The sequence below is a fragment of the Sapajus apella genome, unplaced genomic scaffold (assembly GCF_009761245.1).
Source record: "Sapajus apella isolate SASKATOON/1434 unplaced genomic scaffold, GSC_monkey_1.0 scaffold29, whole genome shotgun sequence".
NCBI lineage: Eukaryota > Metazoa > Chordata > Mammalia > Primates > Cebidae > Sapajus > Sapajus apella.
Window position 1 is genome coordinate 4,004,147 of NW_022436969.1, and position 12,031 is coordinate 4,016,177.

A 12,031-nucleotide genomic window follows, 5' to 3' on the forward strand; every position below is an offset into this window, starting at 1 on the left:
ACCTTGCCAGTCATTAATGGAGGGCTGCTCTTGAAGAATATTAATTCCTTGACACTGATGATCTGTGAGGCCTTGAACAGGGTATCCTTCAGGAAAAATATTCAGGTACAGTGGGGCTGATACCGACATGTGGAAGTCCTGCTTTCTGAATTGATGTGACTGACAGATACGGGCTGGGCACTGAGAGCAGATACCATTATTAGAGTTAGGTTCTATGTTTTGCAGCTCTGAAATTGCTCCTTTAACCTGTTGTCATTGAAGATTCATTTTGTTTGTTGAAGAATTATGTATTTTAGCCTTTTTGGGGAGAGACAGAATCTAAAACTTCTTTTTAGAAAAGCCATGTTCCTTAAAATAAAAGGGCTTAGTAAATTTGAAGTGGTTGAGGATTTAACTTGCCTTCCAAATTCAAAGTTGCCTCCTGTGTTCAAGCGAGGCAATATTTATTTCCATCTGTTCTGTGCAACTATCAATGTGTTCAGTAGGTAGCAGTTTACCTTTATGCTCCCAAACATTTAAAAACTGAATAATAGGGTAAGGTTTTCTCTCTTACATATTCCAAATGTGGTTGTTGGTACACAGAAAGGAATTCATAATGATAAGTCATTTAGGAGTTCAAATCAGGGCCTCAAAGTTCAGGCAAGCCGCATATACAGAGCCAGTATGAGAAGCTGTTCTGGTTTAGCTGATGATAACATAATTTAGAAGACCAAAATAAACATGTTCAGTTATATACCCAAAGTATATAATCATTTCAGAAAACCTGGATAATAAGAAACTATGAAGAAGAAAATAAAAATCACCATTTTTCTATTCAGGAACACTGCTATCATTATTTGTCATATTTCCTTCCATTCATTGTTTTTCGTTTGTTTTGTTTTTTGAGACAGAGTCTCGCTCTGTTGCCCAGGCTGGAGTGCAGTGGAGTGATCTCAGCTCCCTGCAACCTCAGCCTCCCGGCTTCAAATGATTCTTATGCCTCAGCCTCCCAAGTAGCTGGGATAACAGGCATGCACCACCACACCCGGCTAATATTTGTATTTACAGTAGAAATGGGGTCTCGCCATGTTGCCCAGGCTGGTCTCAAACTCCTGACCTCGTGATCTGCCTTCCTCAGTCTCCCAAAGAACTGAAATTACAGGCAGGAACCACTATGCTGGGCCCCATTCATTATTTTAATGCTCATATTATATTACTAAAATCATATGTGTAAGCACTTTTTTCCCATTCTATAACAAAATACATTTTTATGGGCTACTAGTTCTTAAACCTTAGGGTGCCTCAGAATCACCTGCAGCCTTTGTTAAAACGTAGATTTCTGGGCCTTACCTCCAGAACTTCTAATTTGGTAAGTCAGGGGTAGAATCGGAGAATTTATGAGTTAGAGAATCGAACAAGTTTCCATGTGAGTTTGATGCTGTTGGTCTGAGGAGCATAATTACAGGACCTAGGTTTTTAAACTTTTCATATACCGAAATGAAGATAATGTTTCGTTTCTTGGTCAAAGCATGAGAACACACATATGTGTTTAATTTGTAAAAATTCACCCAGATGTGAATTTTTGATATGCATACTATATATCAGTAAAACCGGGTTAGTAATGTTTTATCTATGCATATGCCATAATTTACATAACCTTAATTTTACTTGCTTCTAATTTTTCTAGGTATTAATCTTTTAGAGAACTCCAAATTATTTTATTGCAATGCAAATCTAGGATAAAAACAAATATGAATATTTTAGCACTGCTCATACATATGCCATAATACTTTTCCCAAAATTATAATCATTCATATTTCAAACAACAGTTATGCAACTTGTTTGTTTGCTGAACAAGTGAAGGCCTTTTTCAGACGAAGGTGCTATAATAAGGTTTCTTCGTTGTTTAGGTATCTTTTAAATACTTAAAGCATAATTAAAGTGAATGACTTTCCTATATGACTTTCTTGTGCCATGTCTTCAGTACATGTATCACAGCCTTCTTTGAAAAATGTAAGTCATTTGAAAACTTTCACATAGCTTTTATTTAGGTAAAATCCTTGAGATTAAGTATTTTTTTACATTTTAAAGACTGGCAGCTAACAATGCTTTTTCAATAGACCCAGTCATTTTTATGTTCTCCAGAGTATTTCTGCTAGTATCGTACATTAGTCAGTAAACCTAAAAGTCTCTCCTTAACCCCCCTCCTTCCTCATTACAAAATGAAACCACCATTACGTGAGAATCAGAACTACTTTGTTCTAGGTCAATGGCATGGGAGAATAGGGTTATAGTAACTCCTGTAAATAAATTTTAAAATGAATGTGATCCTTGAGCTTAACTTTCATTGAATTACAAGTTTTAAAGACAGTCTTTACTGAAAAGTAGTCATTAAGGACAATCAGATTTGGTGTTTATCTCTAAATGTGTGTTCAAAACATAATGCATTATGTTGCTCAAGAGCCATTCAAGTAGCACTTCCTGTGTGTGTGGGGGTGTGTGTACACACACTTTTTCTTGGATTCTTGAACCTAAATATTAATATAAATGAAAAGAAAATTTCAGTACATGCAATTTCCCTGTGTTTAAAGAGTATTACAAACATGGTAATCAAATATTACCACATAATTCATTTTTATACACAATAAAAACTTCTTACAAATATGAAATGTAGTCAGCTCTCTCCATTGAATAGAATAATTTCCAGTATTTCCCAATATTACCTGTTTCTCATAGTGAGATGTTTAGGGTAGCACTGTTATACGTGTCTGGGCAAAGGGGACTATGGCTACCTGTGACGTGAAAGTGGACTGTTTAAGAAATAGACACACAGGAGGTGCTCAGAAACTTTTTATTTTTATTTTTCATCAACTTTTTTTTAAGTTCTGGGGTACATGTGTAGGATGTGCAGGTTTGTTACCTAGGTAAAGTTGTGCTATGGTGGTTTGCGGCGAAGATCAATCCATCCCCTAGGTATTAAGCCCAGCATCCATTAGCTATTCTTCCTGATGCTCTCCCTCCTCTCATTCCCTTCACAGGCCCCAGTGTGTGTTGTTTGCCGCCATACGTCCATGTGTTCTCATCCTTCAGCTACAACTTATAAGTGAGAACATGTGATGCTTGGCTTTCTGTTCCTGTGTTAGTTTGCTGAGGATAGAAGATTCCAGCTCTATCCATGTCCCTACAAAGGACACAATCTTGTTCCTTAATATGGCTGCATAGTATTCCATGGTGTATATGTACCACATTTTCTGTATCCAATTATCATTGATGGGAGAAAGTTTTATTGCATAGATACATTATAGCTAAAACTGGTTATTCTTTATCTGGGGCATGCTTCTGGATTAGAAGTCAAAAGGCTTGTTGATGGATTGCAGTTGCTGGTATTGTTTCCTATATTCTTTGTAAATGTTTTGGAGATAAATAAGGGTAAAATTTGAAGACAAAGGGGAAAAAAGACAATAAAATATGCTGTTCATCTGTTTCTTACTTCTTTTATCTGGATGTTGGTCCTTTATTGCAGGATCTAAATTTATTTTATTAATAAAAATAGAAAGAAAACATTTTACATAGAGGTGTATAGGTTTTTGAGTTGATTTACTATTCCGTTTTTCTGCCCTCAAACCATTCTCTTGCCTTTTTCTTCATTCTTTTCATATTTATAATTTATAAGTAAAGTCTGTCTGTATGTGTCTCACAGATGTTATAATAGAATTACATCCAATAATAAAAAGGTAGAGAGATGTGACTGAAAGAAGTTCCTTGAGCTTTGTATCCTTTCCCCTTGCTCTTTAACTACTGGTGTTTTGGGATTTGGGAAAGGTGTTTGATTCAAATTTTCCTATCTTCAAAGTCTTTAAGAAAGAAAAAAAGTTACTCGTTTTCAATGCTAAATTATAATCTACCTTATAATACCAAGGAGAGGAAAGGTAGCCATCAGCAGGGTAATATAGTGGAGTAGACAACTATAAATTTGGCTTAATAATGACATTTCAAATTTATATGTGAGATGTATCTACATATCTTATATATATATAATATATAAAAATATGTATAAATATGATATATAATATTATATATGTACCACAGTTCATCTAAAAGTATCACTGAGCACTTCACAGCCAATTACTGGTCTTAAATGTCAGTGAGAGGATGTGTTAATTTTTAAGCAAAACCAAAATGACTTTCCTATCTGAGCAGCCAATGAGATTCTGTATCTAAGGGATTTTCTCCCACAAATGCCAAACTGGATACATTTACATATGTTCTCTCTGATGTATCAAGAAGTTGAAAACTGCACATGACTTTAAAACACTTCAAGAAATTGCTTCTACAATCTGCATGTTTACATCTCTGTATGATTCCTTATTTTAATTTTTGCTGCTAGGTGATTCTACCTAACGAATAACTAATAAAAATGGATTTCTGTTTTTTCTTATCTGTTATCTACGTATAGGTAAACTTAACACCATTAATTTGACTCTCAAGTTTGTAGATATGATATAAAGTATAATAAGTATTATTAGATTAAAAAATGTAAACGTAACTGAAATTTGGTATATCAGGTAAAGGAATACTATGCTTGAAAAAAAAAATAACCAACCAGTCTTATTATGTCAGTTGTGACTCTTAAATTTCTGGGAACTACTCATTACTATTTCAGAAATTAGATAGTCATATGTATCCTTCCCCTCGTGATTAGCTGATATTCAAAAGCAACAATGGCCTCAGTCCTTCTTCACTGTGGGAAACCATCTGTCACTAGGTTAACTCCTTTTGTATTATAATGAAAGAACCATTAAACTTCTATTTCATCATGTACCTTTTATGTAACCAGGAAATTCACTGGTTAGTCCATATAAGTTTCTGAATAAAATCAATATTTAAAGTGACAACATTCCCGATTGAGAAATATGACATCATGTAGCCAGTAATGGTAAGGCACATTGAAGCGTTTTGGTGTTATTTTTGGGGTTATTTGTATAAAATTATATTTTAATTATATGGCATATAATAAAAATAGCTAAAGTGCTAATAAACACAATTATAATGTTACACAATTGTTTAATAGTTTATTACTAATACTGCCCAACTTTTAAAAACCAATCTTTTCCTGGCCAGCCACCTAGACCACTCCACAAAGTGCCAACCAGGAATCTATGAATAGATAATATCTAAGAAAACCAAAGGATATATAAGTTCCTAATTAAATAAATGCTTTTGCTGATGTTGGGCAACCAGTTTTGTTTTTGTTTTTGTGGTTTTCTAAACAATCATTATAAAAAGAATCTAAAATAAGTCAGAGGGTGGTAACAAGAAAAGAAGCGAGATTTTTTCTGTATTACTTGCTTGTCTGCAAATACTAGGTCTGAACTCCAAGATATGGAATAGGTAAAATGAGAAGATGTTTTAAATTCATGCCAAGGATCTCTGATTTTCCTTGATAAGGTGTAAATACCTAAAGAGCGTTCTCCATGTGTACAATTTTTCATAGTGAAAAATAATATCCCTAAGTTTGGAATTTATATTTTGGCAGAATGTGACAAAGAAAATTTCACTCAGAAAATATTTATTAAAAATCCCTTATACACCAGGACACTGTAAAGCTAATACTACACAGTGTCCCTTTATTTTCCCATAATTCCTATGGCTAAGTGAAAACTGTACTGTTTAATTTCAAGCAGCTTGAAATAGTCCTTTCCTCATTTGATGAAATAAAAAGAAAGATGAATCTTTTCTTAATTTCTGTTTTTACAGTGTAGTTGGTGTTCAGTGTCCTAACACTGAACATATAGTTAATCCTTGGATTAAGAAATACAATAAATCTTCATTTGACATGCTCACTATATACCAAGCATTGTCTTAGCTGCTATGAAGATGATGAAAAAAGGGGATTGGGATGTTTTCTCTAAGTGGTATTCATTATGCCATTAGAGACATTGTGGGCTCAGAACTAAAACAAAACAAAACAGAAAACAAACGAAAAAGCAAAATGAAAAGCAAGAGGTTTAAAAGGAAACAAGGGCCAGGCGTGGTGGCTCACACCTGTAATCCCAGCACTTTGGGAGGCCGAGTCAGGCAGATCACGAGGTCAGGAGATTGAGGCCATCCTGGCCAACATGGTAAAACCCCATCTCTACTGAAATACCAAAAAAAAAAAAAAAAAAAAATTAGCTGGACATGGTGGCACGCACCTGTAGTCCCAGCTACTTGGGAAACTGAGTCAGGGGAATCGCTTGAACCAGGGAGGGGGAAGTTGCCATGAGCCAAGATTGTGCTACTGTGCTCCAACCTGGTGACAGGGTGAGACTCCGTTTCAGAAAAAAAAAAAAAAAAAAGAAAGAAAGAAAGGAAACGTTCTCCAAAGTGTGGTCTTATTGGTATTGAAGTATTAGATGACTAAGAAAGATCTTACTGTCTTTACATCAAAGGATGGTTTATTCAGATCGATAAACCCACACATTTATGGAAACGATTTGCACAGCAAATATGAAAGACAACTTCTTAAACAGCATCTATTGTGTTGACTGCAACTGGTGCATTAAAAACCTCAGCATATCCACATCAGTCATTTCTAAAGTGTTGCTGTTAAAGAGTAGTTTTAAACTAATGCCTCCTGAGATGTGGTGTGTGTAACCTTGTCTGGAGCTCACGCACATACAGGGATAGATGTCGCATTTAGGAAACTGCAAGTGAGATCTGTGCTATGGCTAGAAAAACATTTAGAAAACAGGTCATTTTTTTCTGAGTCCAGATACTCTTATGCCCTCGTTTTTGAATAAGATGGAGGGTCTATTGCTTGTCTTTTCCATGGGTTTAGAACTATTCTAATGCTCTTGAACACTTTATGGATTTTAACAATGATAACATTTTGTGTTCCTTATCTCAGGGTTTCAAATCATTTTATTAAGAACATGAGTGCCTTTGCTGGGCGAACATGAAGAGCAGGTTGATCATGAACGCCACAGAGGGCCCTGGTCATTGGTTCACACTGCTGGCATTCAGCTTTATGGTCTGTGCCAGACATATGGTAGCATAATGGTATCATGGTCTTTTTTTCAAGATCCTTTTCCTTGGAGACAATGTGGTCTCCTTTTAGAAAGTGTTTATGAAGCAGGATGAGTCTCCAGCGATGCAAGTTCTTTGTTTATCCATAGAGCCAGGGGATTGTCTTTCCTCTCTATTGCCTTAATTTAAATACATTATTGAAAGGGCTAAAGAACTTCGAGATGATGGGCATTTTCCTTGATGAACACACAGGACGCCAGGCAGAGCCCCTTGGCCGGCATCCCATCTCTCTCCATGAAGTCTCTTAAAGATGACATGACTTCAGATTTTCTTCCTTCTGTTAGAACTTTGAAGGGTGGTGTGTGAAATCTGGCTTCCCCAAGGCTCTTGTGTGAGTGTGAGTGCTGGCTTCACAAACCATCTCAAAAAAGGGTGTTCGAACAGACTGTACAGATGCTGTGTCTAGTTTTGTGGTGCCAAACAAATTGAGGGTACTCTGCCACCAGGTTTTCTATTTCAAGATGGCTTATATATTTTGGATCCTTTAATTTTTTTACCAAACATTTTGCTGCTGTTGATAACTGAGCTAAACTCTGTGGTCAGTGAGGTGGAAAATGGTTCATATGGTCCCTTCTAGCTGGGCAACTCAGATTTGTGAAAGGAGCAAAATCCTCAGTTATATACCCACATGGCAAATGTTTCCGAAAGTGATGTGAATATTTGAAAATATGTGGAACGGACATCTCTGTCTTTGAAATATTTATTTGAATGCAAATTGCTCATTTCTCCCCTCCTCACCTCCAGCAGGGATCCCATGTGCATGAGACCCCTACCTCCCTGGACCACACCAGCATGCGATGTCTTTCTGAGGCAACATAACAGCCTGTTTCCTCTGTTCTCGATAATTCTAGGGATTACAGTGTCATCACAGTTCCCCCTTCTCCTTTCAGGTATTTTTAGCAGTTATCTTAAGAATGCTGATGAAGTAGCCCTTAGCAGGCTTGGGACACTTGGCATTTTCCTGCCTTCCTGTGATTTTCCTTTCTGGCATCTTCACTGTTGCAACTGTGGGCTGGTCCAGCTGGCTGCTCTGGCACTGAGTCTTATCTCTGCCTTGGTGATTCCAACAGTAGCCCCAGACAGAGGCTCTTCCCAGGTTCTGATGCAGGTGAGCAGCAAGGCTGTTCCGACCCAATGCCTTATTTGAATGAATGGCTGTTTAGGTTTCTAAGAGTTTAGTGGTGTGACATGTTCCTAGAGATCAGAAATTTAGCCTAAGAGAACTGGAACCAAAACCAGCAAATTCCCATTAAAATCACTCTCTTGCCGAATGCGGTGGCTCATGCCTGTAATCCCAGCACTTTGGGAAGCTGAGGTGGGCAGATCACTTGAGGCAGGGAGTTCGAGATCAGCCTGTCCAACATGGAGAAACCCCATCTCTACTAAAAATACAAAATTAGCCAAGCATGTTGGTTCATGCCTGTAATCCCAGCTATTTGGGAAGCTGAGGCAGGAGAATCGCTTGAACCCAGGAGGCAGAGGTTGAGGTGAACTAAGATCACACCATTGCACTCCAGCCCAGGCAACAACAGCAAAACTCCGTCTCAAAAAAAAAAAAAAAAAATCACTCTCTCTTTTGAATCCTAATCTATCCTGTACTAAACCAAATTTCTTAGAATGAGTTCTTCACTAGGAGGGACCCATGTCTCCAAAAGTATCTTGATCATGTCTGAAAAGACAGTGGACATAGTTTTCTTGTCAGTGGGAACTCCTGCTCCCTTAGCATTATGCCTTAATTGAGAGGAGAGAGATGATAAAAGACAAAGTAAATTAAAATTTGAAAAATCTTTTAAAATACTAATTATTACTAATGTTGCTAAATTTTAAAAGTCTCTATCCTCCTCCTAGACTCTGATTAGTAATCATATTCTAAAATAGGCATTTTGTGGCATTTTTTTTAACTTTTATTTCAGGTTTAAGGGTACATGTGTAGGACACAGGTAAACTTGTGTCATGGGGGTTTGTTGTACAGATTATTTCATTACCCAGGTATTAAGACTAGTATTCATTAGTTATTTTTCCTGATCCACTCCCTCCTTCCACCCTCCCTCCTCAAGTAGGCCCCTGTGCCTGTTGTTTCCTTTTTTGTAGTTCATAAGTTCTTATTATTTAGCTCCCACTTATAAGTGAGAACATGCAGTGTTTGGTTTTCTGTTCTTGTGAGTTTGCTAAGGATAACGGCCTCCAGCTCCGTTCCATGTTCCTGCAAAAGACATCATCTCGTTCTTTTTTATGGCTGCACAGTATTCCATGGTGTATATGTACCACATTTTCTTTATCCAGCCTGTTACTGATGGGCATTTAGGTTGATTCCATGTCTCTGCTATTGTGAATACTGTTGAAATAAACATACGCATGCATGTGTATAATAAAATGATTTATATTCCTTTGGGTGCATACCCAGTAGTGGGATTGCTGGGTTGAATGGTATTTCTGTCTTTAGGTCTTTGAGAAATCACTGCGGCATTATTTTTAAACATGTTAATTGTTGATTCAAATGGCTGAACAGTGCAACCATCTTGTCATTGGAATGAAGGGAGATAATAGGCATATGAGAAAAAACACATTTACAAAAACAGCAGACAGCACACTGCTAAATTATTTGGAAATGTGACACCATCAGACATAGTTTTGGATATTCATGCATTCAGGTGAAAACTGAAAGAAAGTTCAACTAAAGCCTAGAGTAAAATCAGCTATATATTAGCCTCAGAGGCATAACAAATATATACCAATACAGGAGAGCATTACATCAGATGCCTTATTTATTTCTAGAACTACAGTGTTTTAAAATAAATATAATGATATAAATATATAGGTATATAATTATGCCTTATAATTTTTTAAAATAAAAGTATATAATTCAGAAGAAAAGCATGCCAATCCCCAAACTATGGGAATCCTGGCTGTCTGAGACACCGGTCACAAGCAATACATTACCACAGTCTTTTTAGGAAATGATTCTTGTTATGGGCAACAAGATATAAAGAGCCTGGGTTTCCAATTATCATGGAGTGGCTATATCAGTATTGGCCATCTCACCTTTGAATTTTATTTGAGAAATATGCTATGTTGTTTGAGCCACTTTTTTTTTTTTTGGTCACTCTTTCCTGAACTTCATCATATTATTTATTAATATTTTTATTTTTTATTTATTTATTTTTTTGAGATAGCGTGTCACTCTGTTGCCCAGGCTGGAGTGCAGTGGCATTTTCTCAGCTCACTACAACCTCTGTCTCCTGGGTTTAAATGATTCTTGTGCTTCAGCCTCCAGAATAGCTGGGATTGCAGGAATGTGCCATCATACCAAGCTACTTTTTTTGTATTTTTAGTAAAGATAGGGTTTCACTGTGTTGGCCAGGCTGCTCCTGGCCTCAAGTGATCTGCCTGCCTCGGCCTCCCAAAGTATTGGGATTACAGGTGTGAGCCATTGTGCTAGGCCGTTAATTGTATTTTAATCATCTCACCACTGTTTTACTTCGTTACAAATGAGTGCCCTTTCAAATTTTTGACCTGAAATAATATTATATAATAATGTAAAACAATATTTTATTTTTGCCTTTTATGGAAGTGCAGTGTAATCCATTATAACTCCAACCAACAACAGCAAATAAATTCACTGGCAATAAATCATAAAAGGGTGATTATCTTTCTAGTCGCAAATTTCCTTTACAAAGAGGAGGTGCAGTACAAGAGGTGAGAATGCATAATTTCAATGGATCTTTGGTTTTCTTGACCTTCCCTGTGGTTTGGGTAGACCATTTCTGTAATTGACTGTGGTCGCTTCTAATTTTTGTTCAGCCTTCTGGGACGTGAGCTATCTGGCCATCCTGGTGTCATTAGTTCTCTCTTTTTTGTAGTTAAGATGGTTATAAAAATATTTGATGATACTAGACTTAGTTTCAAACCTTCATAAGCACCATGTGTATTTCAATCCTGTTGCAGGCCAATAGAGATATTGCTCATCTTGCAGCAACATATGCAGGCACTCCAAAAACAAACCCCCAAAATAAAATCCAACTCCTTAGATAATTTGTTTCAGATCATTGTTAAAAGTATATTTGAAATGTTAGCTAGTGTGTATATTATGATTCATACAAGTTATAAAGCATTTTATTAAGAGCAATTGCTAGACTCTCCATTAATTATTATATATTCAAAGCCACAATAACTTAAACTGCAATTGTATCATTATTTCATTCTGGGGGAGAGGATCAACCATCAGACTCTTAAATCCTTGAAATTTTAAGTTGAAGACAGCTATGCCCACATAATCATCACTACTTCCACTGTTTTAAAATGAAACTATTATGTGTAAAATACAAATATTTCTAATATTCAGGGGAAAATGTTTCTGTCTTTCCTGTGTAAATATTTATCATGTATTTAGTCTATTAAATGAGACATATCGAAGAAACTAATATAAGCTTCTGCAGCCTCAGGGTTTATTTTATGTTTACTTGTAGTGTTCCCGATAATCTGACATTTGACCATTTACATGGCTTGGAATGTTGACAAAACTGGAACATGTTTAGTCTGGGGTTAAAAATGTGGGGAAAGAACGGGAAAAGTGAAGCTAGAAGGTAAGCCCCTCCCGTACCTTCTGCTCTCATCCCCACTCTGAGACGATGACCTCATTATCAGTATTCCCTCAACTCTTTGGAACCCCATTTACCACTTTATTTTCTTCCTCACCCATCCTTGACCTCTTCCTTTGAACTCTGGAGGACAACCCATCTTTTTTAATCCAAGGTTAACCCTCCACACAATGGATTTATTATCCTTCCTTGTCTTTTCCAGGTCCTTGTTGTGTCTCTTTTACCTTTTTTCCCTCTCCTTTGGCTTAGTCTTCTCAGCCAATAAATGTGTTTACGTCTCTCCCTATAAAAAAACAAACAAACAAAAGTTTCCAACCCCACATGCTACTCTCATAGCTATCATCTCTCTCTCTGGCCCATTACAGTAAATTGGCTTGAAAATATAA